The following is a 9,672-nucleotide window of genomic DNA, read 5'->3' as shown; positions in this document are numbered from 1 at the left end:
GCCTAGGTAACTCGCGCATCCTCTTCACTGCAATTTTGTGTTTAATCGTAGCGTAGTGGTATAACTGTTGGTGCTCTGATTGAGCGTGTTAGAAACCCTAGGATTGGCATTTCCCATCATGGCCTGCACCTCCGCCCCTCAACCCTCTCGCTCGCCCTCTCCTTCTGCCCGAGACCCTTCATCTTCCTCCCCCTCGCAGCAAGATCTCGAAAATCTTCCTTCCCCCTCTGTTTCTGACGAATCTCAAACTGCGCCCCCTCCCCCTCCACCTAAGAAAAAGGGGAAGAAGACCCCCCAACCCCCCAAAAGTGTTCCTCCATCCCGTCTTAGTGTCGCGGAGGTGGAAAAATTGAGAAGCAAATGTAGGCGTCCTGAAGGTTTAAAGTTCGAGGCCTTCTCTAAGGGTTCAACGCCTCCCGAGAACCTTCGCCATCCCAAGGTGATAGTTGTTTGGAAAGCCCAGATAAATGCTGGTTTAAGGCTCCCTCCTCCTACCTTGCTGGTCGATGTTTGTAATTATTTTCACATCCCTTTCTTTCAAGTCGCCCCTTCTGCTATCCGAAGGTTATATGCCTTCCATGTTTTGTGCCGGGCTCACGGTGTTGGGGACACCGCAAAACTGTTCTGTCAGACCCAGACCCTTCGCATGCAGGGCAGTCCCCTGTATAGCTTTGCAGCTCATCCAAAACATCCTACTACCTTTCTCTCCTCTTTGAATTCTTTCGATAAGGGCTTCCTGAAGCATTATTGTTATGTGCGCACCCTTTTCGGCACCTGGCGCGATTATCACGTTTTGGAGCTGGAATGGCATAAGCTTCGCACTACTTATAAATCGGCCTCTCCCGAGGTCCCTTCTACCCGTGACCAGAGTATTATAGCCCACCTTAACGCTATGAACAAGGCCCAGCCCCTAGACTGTAGGTACCTTGTTGAGAATAATTCATCTCTAGCATACAATGGTCTATTTCCCCTGTACCCAGAGAAATCAATAGGTAAAAAATATACATTAAAAAACATATTAGCTTTTGTTACCCTGATTTTAATGTTGTGAAATTTTGGTTTGCAGATATGTCTTGGAGGCACAAGTGTGGGGACAATTTGCCCGACATTCCCTCTCTTGCTGGCAGTGGGGAACATGGCACAGGTGGTTCTGCTTCCGGGACAAATCCCTCGGAGCAGCCTACTGGGGCCAAGCTGACCCCTATTCCTCCTGTAGTTGAAATCCCAGAGGGGAATGTGGAAGCCTCGCGTCCATTTGACGCGGAGGAAGTTGATGCGGGAGCCCTTGTTCATAGGGGTAGACGTTCCAGCGCTGGTGATGCCGCTGGCACCTGTAAAGAAGATATCCAAATCGTGGATATTACTGATGAGGTTCCTTCGCCCGATTCAGCTCCCGGTGCCCCCCTTGCTGAGCTTTCGAAGAAAAGGAAGAGGGGCTCCCTAATCTCTATAGGTGAGAAGGAGAAACAGGAGGGCCTGAAAAAGGCCGGCAAATCTTCAGAGCCAGCAAGGAAGTCTGCTGGTGGTGTAAAGATTCTCCCCTCTGCTGGGGACAAGGGCAAGGGGCCAGCTAAGAAGTTAGCTGGTGGTTCTAAGGTTCTCCCCTCGGCCGGTGGAAAAGGTAAGGGCAAAGCTGTGGTGCCCTCGGCTGATGAACCAGAGGATCTTGTTCCTGGGCCGATTTCGAGTTTATCGGGACAGGAATTGATTGATGCCTTGATAGCTCGTGTCCACTCAAAGGACCAAGAGAAAATGGAGAAGCTGTCCCGACCGGCTTTAGCTACTCAGCTCTGCCGGTTGGCTCTTCAGGTATCCTGCATCTTATACTCTTTGTTAAAAATTTTAAATTACTAACCTTTTATTGTTTTGTTGGAACCCATTTTATTTTCTTGCAGGTGGAGTCGGGGATGTGGGGGGCTGTTAAATGCATCCATGACTACGAGGTGGCAGAGAAAGAGAGAGAGAAGGAACAAGCGGACGTTGCCAAGCGTGATGATGCTGTCGCTGGGGTGGTGGAACGCCTGAGTAAAGCTGAAGCAGAGATTACTGATTTGAAGGTCCGGCTAGCTCAAGTAGAAGTAGAGAAGTCCTCTCTGGTTTCTGAATTGACCAGAACAACTAAAGAAAGCCATGCGAGCCTTGCCAGGTTCAAGGCGGAGTATGAGCAGGCCTACAAAGGAGCCCGGCGCGACCGGAAAAAGACATCTGCAGAAGCTCAGAATCGCGCTTATATCCTGGGGGTACGAGATCAGCGCCTGGAGTATTTCCTGTCTCCGCAAGGTCAACACTTCTTAGGGTTAATGCTGGAAGGCACTCTAGGGGCTTTCAAAAAGACTCCCGAATACCTGGAGGATTTTGGGCCCCTCTTTGCTTACGTGATAGAACATACGGCCTCAAAAACCTTGGAGATGGCGAAAGCTACCCCGGAGCAACTTGCTTCCTTGAATTTCCGAGCCTTGATGGATAACCTCAAGGATGAGGAGATCAATGCATTGATGGGGATCCCTGCGAATTCTCCGATGAAACCGGAATGGTGGTACCCAGTGCTGGAGAAGGCCATTCCCTATTTTACTTTTGGGATTGGATCTGACTCATTGCCCTCCGCGCCCATGTACATGCCTGCTTTCTCTGCTTCCCTAGTACGCTTTGTGAACCGGCTGCGGGATCCTACTGGCAAGAGCACCCGGACATTTTCTCAATTCAGCATGGAGCCTCCCCTGCCTTCTGACTTGGCACCCTCAGCTTTCTCTGACTCTGCCTCCTCCTCTGCCGCGGTGGACCAGCTGTTTGAGCTGTATCGAGATGAGAACCTATATGTGCAGGAGGCTGTGAAGCTGTTGGATTTGGGGACTCGTCTTCCCCCAGTGAAGGAAGCAGGCATGTTGCCCGTGTTCACAGAGAAAGCCGTTTCTGGCCATGCTTCTGCCAGTGGTGTTCCTCCCCCAGTTTCATCTGCCTCTGCTCCTGTCTCCTCTACTGTTGCTCAAGCTGCTTCTGTTCCTCCCTCTTGATGTTCCCCCTTTCTCTCCTGACTTTATCAAAAGAAAATTTTGTAACTCTTTAATTTGTACCAACTGAACACTTACCGCCGGTTTTTTGATGTACATCTTTGCTTCTTGGGCATGCTTTAATGAAATTTCTTTCCCATCCTTGCTTCTTTTATCTCTGTTATTTGTGTTGTTTTCGCTGCTTGTTGAGGTGGGGTTTATATTTCCGTCTTTCCCCTGTTGATTTGAGTTGACTTGTTATGATTGTTGTTGATGCTTCTCTGATCCCCTCCCTTGGAGTTGCTTTAATTTCTGCTATGGGGATTCCGTTGACTCTTCTGGCGAGGGTTTGGATGATTCCTCTGGCGAGGATTCTGATGACTCCTCTGGCGGGGATTTTGACGACTCCTCTGGCGAGGATTTTAACGACTCCTCTGACGAGGATTTTGTTGACCCCTCTGGTAAAGATTCTGAGGACTCCTCTGGCGAGGATTTTGATGACTCCTCTGGCGAGGATTTCGATGACTCCTCTGGCGAGGATTCTGATGACTCCTCTGGCGAGGATTTTGATGACTCCTCTGGCGAGGATTTTGATGACTCCTCTGGTAGAGGTTTCACCGCCTCCTCTTACGAGGATTTGGTTGACCTTTATGTTAGGGATTTCACCGCCTCCTCTTACGAGGGTTTGGTTAATTTCTTTGTCAGTGATTTTGCGCTTCTCATCCAAGCTGCTTCACATCCAAGCTGCTTCCTCTCGAAGCTGCCTCCCATCCAAACTTGAACACTCTGCGCGGAGCATGGAAGACCTAGAGAGGGTGCAACCATCTTTCGCGGCTTACGATTGTCAGGAACGCCCTGCACGGAGCATGGAAAACCCAGGGGGTGTGACCAACTTTTGTGGCTTACGGTTAAAACAACCTCTGCGCGGAGCATGGAAAACCCGGAGGGTGCAACCAACTTTCGCGGCTTATGATTAAGTGTTATCTCTGCGCGGAGCATAGAAGGCCCGGATGGCACGACCAACTTTCGCGGCTTACGATTGTCAGGAACCTCTGCGCGGAGCATGGAGGGCCCGGGTGGCACAACCAACTTTCGCGGCTTACGATTGTCAGGAACCTCTGCGCGGAGCATGGAGGGCCCGGATGGCACAACCAACTTTCGCGGCTTACGATTGTCAGGAACACCCTGCACGGAGCATGGAAAACCCAGGGGGTGCGACCAGCTTACGTGACTTACGGTTAAAGCAACCTCTGCGCGGAGCATGGAAAACCCGGGGGGTGCAACCAACTTTCGCGGCTTACGATTAAGTGCTATCTCTGCGCGGAGCATGGAAGGCCCGGATGGCACGACCAACTTTCGCGGCTTACGATTGTCAGGAACCTCTGCGCGGAGCATGGAGGGCCCGGGTGGCACAACCAACTTTCGCGGCTTACGATTGTCAGGAACCTCTGCGCGGAGCATGGAGGGCCCGGATGGCACAACCAACTTTCGCGGCTTACGATTGTCAGGAACACCCTGCACGGAGCATGGAAAACCCAGGGGGTGCGACCAGCTTACGTGACTTACGGTTAAAGTAACCTCTGCGCGGAGCATGGAGAACCCGGGGGGTGCAACCAACTTTCGCGGCTTACGATTAAGTGCTATCTCTGCGCGGAGCATGGAAGGCCCGGATGGCACGACCAACTTTCGCGGCTTACGATTGTCAGGAACCTCTGCGCGGAGCATGGAGGGCCCGGGTGGCACAACCAACTTTCGCGGCTTACGATTGTCAGGAACCTCTGCGCGGAGCATGGAGGGCCCGGATGGCACAACCAACTTTCGCGGCTTACGATTGTCAGGAACACCCTGCACGGAGCATGGAAAACCCAGGGGGTGCGACCAGCTTACGTGACTTACGGTTAAAGCAACCTCTGCACGGAGCATGGAAAACCCGGGGGGTGCAACCAACTTTCGCGGCTTACGATTAAGTGCTATCTCTGCGCGGAGCATGGAAGGCCCGGATGGCACGACCAACTTTCGCGGCTTACGATTGTCAGGAACCTCTGCGCGGAGCATGGAGGGCCCGGGTGGCACAACCAACTTTCGCGGCTTACGATTGTCAGGAACCTCTGCGCGGAGCATGGAGGGCCCGGATGGCACAACCAACTTTCGCGGCTTACGATTGTCAGGAACACCCTCTGTTCTGGTGAAGCGTGATCCCTCTGCTCTGTCGGAACTTAATTCCTCTGATTTGCCCTAGTCTTGCTGAGAAACAATTTTTGAATTTAAAAATTAGGACCTACGGGTATACACCCTACTCCCCCCTCTGGTAACATGTGCAATACTCTGTTATGAACATGTTGGCCCAATTATTTCTTACTCCCTTTTCCGGCCCATAAGTTCGTACGGGCCCATTACCCCTTAGCCCATTTCGTAAGCCCCATACTGCCTCTATATATATCCTCCCCCTTTCGCGATCTAGGTTATAATTTCCTCATTTCTTTTCCGCCGCCCCAAACTGCTCTCTTTTCCAACCCTAGATCTCCTGCTCCTTTGGCGTCAGCTGCCCCCTTATCCTGATTGTAACGCCCTCAGTCGGGGGAGTCAGTCCTTTTGAGAAAGTACACCGGCTCCCGTTGGTGGCTGAAAAAACAGGACTCTCCCCCGCCTGAGGGTTTTATCTCCAGGATTCCTGAAGAAAATTTCCCCCTTGGACCGTTCTTAGCTTGGTTGTAAGGCACTCAGGTAAGGGAAGTTCCCCTCTGAACAATCACGTCCCTAAAGGCTTCGCCCTTTTTCTCTGTGCCTCTGGTGCAGATCTCTAACTTTGTGGTTGTAATGAGCGGGCTTCCCTTGCTTGAGAGCGTTATTACCAGTTTTTCCAGATCTAGACGTTGGTCCTCCGGATCTGAGCGTTGATTCCCCAGATCTGGATGTTGGTTCTCCGGATCTGGTCCTTGGTTTGTTCCTTTTCTGTATTCCTTCTTCTTTGGCGTTTTGACTTGTTGTTTTGCTTGATATTCTATAGACGCGGAGTGGAGCTGAAGTAGATCTGAGAGATGAGCGTGTCCCAGCGACGAAGAAGGACTCGGAGTGTTGGATCGTGGAAGAAAGGGTGTTCATCTCTGATGTTTGTTTTCCCTCTGACGTGCTAAGAAGCAATTTTTGTATTTGTTTCACCCCTGTCCTGCTAAGAAGCAGTTTGTATTTTGAATTTGTAAATTGAGGATTACGGGTATACACCCTACTCCCCCCTCTGGTGACATGTGCAATGCTCTGCATGAACATGTTAAGTAGCATTTGTAATGTAGGAAAACGATAAATAAAGTAAATAAAACGACACCAGGGAATTCCCTAGAACCATATATCTGTTTTATTGATATTATGGCCCCGGACCTCGTTAAAACCCCTGTGGGGAAAAAGAGTATCCGGTCTACAAATGATCATTCTTGCTAGGCAGCAGTTACACATAGAACTTTTTAAGCGTGTTTATATTCCATGGTCTGGGGAGAGCTCTGCCGTCTGAATCCGACAATATGTACGCGCCGCCTCCCAAAACCTCTGTGACGATATATGGCCCTTCCCAATTGGCTTCGAACTTACCCACCGCCTTTAACGCATCAGCTCGCTTGAGAACCAAATCTCCCTTTGACAATTTCCTCACTCTGACTCGCTTGTCATATCCCGCTTTGATAATGCCTTTGTACTTGGCCGCTCTGACACGGGCTTCCTCCCTCTGTGCTTCCACCAAGTCCAGCTCTGCTCGGCGGAGCTCCTCATTGTGCTCAGTGTCATACGTGGTAATCCGGTATGATTAGGGGTGGAAAATCGGGTTGCGGGTATCGGGTATACCCTCACCCGTCCCGATACCCGCGCGGGTATCGGGTACCCGATACCCGCAAAATTCGGGTGGAGGGTCGGGTGCGGGTATCGCATCCTCAAAAATTGCGGGTAGAGGGTACCCTCGGGTATACCCGCGGATACCCGCATTACCCGCAGATTTAACATTATAAAATTAAAATTAATAATTTTATTTAGGATTTTAGGAATTAACCCCCAAAACTCCTCCTAGCCCTAATTTTTCGTCTATTTCGTTCCTGCTGGCTGCTGCCTCTCGACTCTCTCCCTTCTCGACTTCGCCGCCGGCGCCGGCCCGTCGCCGCCGCTGAGAGTACGCTGCTGTGAAAGACGTTGCTGACTGCTGCGCGGCTGCGCCTGAGAGTACGCTGCATCGCGCCCGCCCGTCTCCGCTGCCTCGCGCTCGCACGTCGCCACCCCCTCGACGCTTTCTTCCTTCGCGCGGTCGACGTTGTATCTGAAGCTTTTGCACAGTTAGGGAGCTTGAACTTCTTTGACTATCTGAGGAAAAGAATAAAGGTATCTATAATGGCATCACCTTTACCATTTTCTGTTTGCTATGTTAAGTTATTGAATGGTATTAGTCTCCCCAATAAAACTTAGTACTACTATATTAGTGGTTCTTCATCTGCAAAACAATGTAAATTTGTATTTTTGGCTACGATCATGAATTTCTTTGATTGATGGAGTTACTGTAGGATTATGTTGGACTTTTCCTTTCTTTTATAGTCCATTGAGCTTTCTGAATTTTTTTTTTTCTGAGACGTTAACAATGGAGACGATGAGGTCCCAGCTGTGTGTTAGTACGGTGTTGGAGATGTTAATGGTTAGTGCTATGTGGAGTATATATATATATTGGAGATGTTAGTGTGTTTGGTGTTGAATTCTCATCTTGGTTTTCTTACTTATGTGGTCAGAATTTCATTGATTAGTGGTGAAAAATGAAGGTTTAATTTGGCCCTTTATGAGACGTTGATAATAATGGATGCTTTTGCTGGTTGATGTTGCTACTGTTAATATGCATTTGTGTTCTCTTTTCCTCTGCTTTGGCTTTTCAGGCAGACTAATCTATCAATCTGCTTGTTTTTACATTTTCACACGTATAGATCAAAATACCCTCTCGCGGGACGAAATACCCTCCAGCGGGACCAAAAACCCGCAAAATTACAATTAAAAAAAAAATCGCGGGACTGTGAGGGTATCCTCATACCCGCAGCGGGTATCCGCTGCGGGTATTCGGATACCCGCATCGGGGAAGAGGGTCGGGTGAGGGTGCCATTTTCGGCGGTTTTCGTCCCGCGGGTACCCGCATTTTGCGGGTAGGGTACCCGCGGGTACCCGATTTTCCACCCCTAGGTATGATTCTAGTCGTGCCTCTGCTGGTATCACCGCATTGGATCCATACACCAGCGTGAATGGTGCCTCCCCTGTCGCCGTTTTTGGACTAGTTCGGTGAGCCCAGAGAACGGTGTCCAGCTCTTCTACCCACTTCCCTCTGCTCTGAGTTAGCCTCTTCTTGATTCCCTCACATATGGTCCTGTTAGCTAATTCCACTTGTCCATTTGCCTGTGGATGAGCCACTGAGACAAACCTTTGTGTAATATCCATTCGATCACATAAATCCGCGATCCTCTGCCCTGTAAATTGAGTCCCATTATCAGACACAATGATTCGTGGCACTCCGAATCTGCAATAGATATTCCTCCAGATAAAGCGTTCCACTGTAACTTCATCGATCTTGCTCACAGCCTCAGCCTCGACCCATTTAGAAAAATAGTCTACTGCCACAATGAGAAAGCATTTCCCTCCAGGTGCTGTAGGCAGTTTGCCGACTATATCAATGCCCCATTTATCGAACGGACAAGCAGCATACATGACCCCCATGGGTTCCCCTGGTATGTTGATTCTCCCGGCATGCCTCTGACAAGCTTCACACTTGCGGACGAACTCTCTGGCTTCCTGGTTGATATGAGGCCAATAGAACCCGGCCCGGATAATTTTGCGCACAAGATCCTGAAATCCCGTATGCCCACCATAGCAACCTGCATGAATTTCTTGCAAAGCAAAATTAGCTTCCTCTGGAGATAAACATTTTAGCAAAGGTTGAGTGAAAGATCGTTTGAAGAGTTGATCGTTGATTAGACAGTAATTCTCATAACGGGCCCTCTGGTTGGACTCTCTGCTTAGCCGCTCCCCTGTCTTTAGGAAGTGTATGATCGGAGCCCGCCAATCATCCCTGATCTCTACCGAGAACACCTGCGAAGTCTCCATCTCTCTGGTATCACAGAGTAGAATAATTTCGTCGCTCCAAGTTTGCTCTACTGCGCTAGCCATGCGCGCCAGTAGGTCGGCCTTCGTATTCTCCTCCCGAGAAATCTGTTCGAGCTTAAATTCCATGAACTTTTCTTTCATTCCGTTAATTTTGGTATGGTACGCCTTCATCCTCTGATCCTTGATATTATAACTTCCCGAGAACTGTTGTGCAACCAGCTGGGAGTCTGTCTTTATAATGACACACTCGGCTTTAAGCTCTGACAAGATGTGAGCCCCTCTGACCACGGCCTCATATTCTGCTTCATTGTTGGATAACCGACAAGTGAATTTGATGGCGAACTGGTATGTCCCATAACCTGGTGAAGTGATATAAACCCCGATCCCACATCCCTCTTTCGTCACGGACCCATCCACAAAGGCCACCCAAAACTCTGGTATAGGACGGCGAGTTGTTTCTTGTATGAAGTCTGCCAATGCTTGTGCTTTGATTGCTGTTCTCGGCTCATATTCGACATCATACTCCCCTAATTCCACGGCCCACTTGACCATTCTTCCCGACAAATCCGGGCGCCCC

The sequence above is a fragment of the Salvia miltiorrhiza genome, chromosome 2 (assembly GCF_028751815.1).
Source record: "Salvia miltiorrhiza cultivar Shanhuang (shh) chromosome 2, IMPLAD_Smil_shh, whole genome shotgun sequence".
In the NCBI taxonomy this organism is placed as follows: domain Eukaryota; kingdom Viridiplantae; phylum Streptophyta; class Magnoliopsida; order Lamiales; family Lamiaceae; genus Salvia; species Salvia miltiorrhiza.
Note: the sequence above shows the minus strand (reverse complement) of the source record.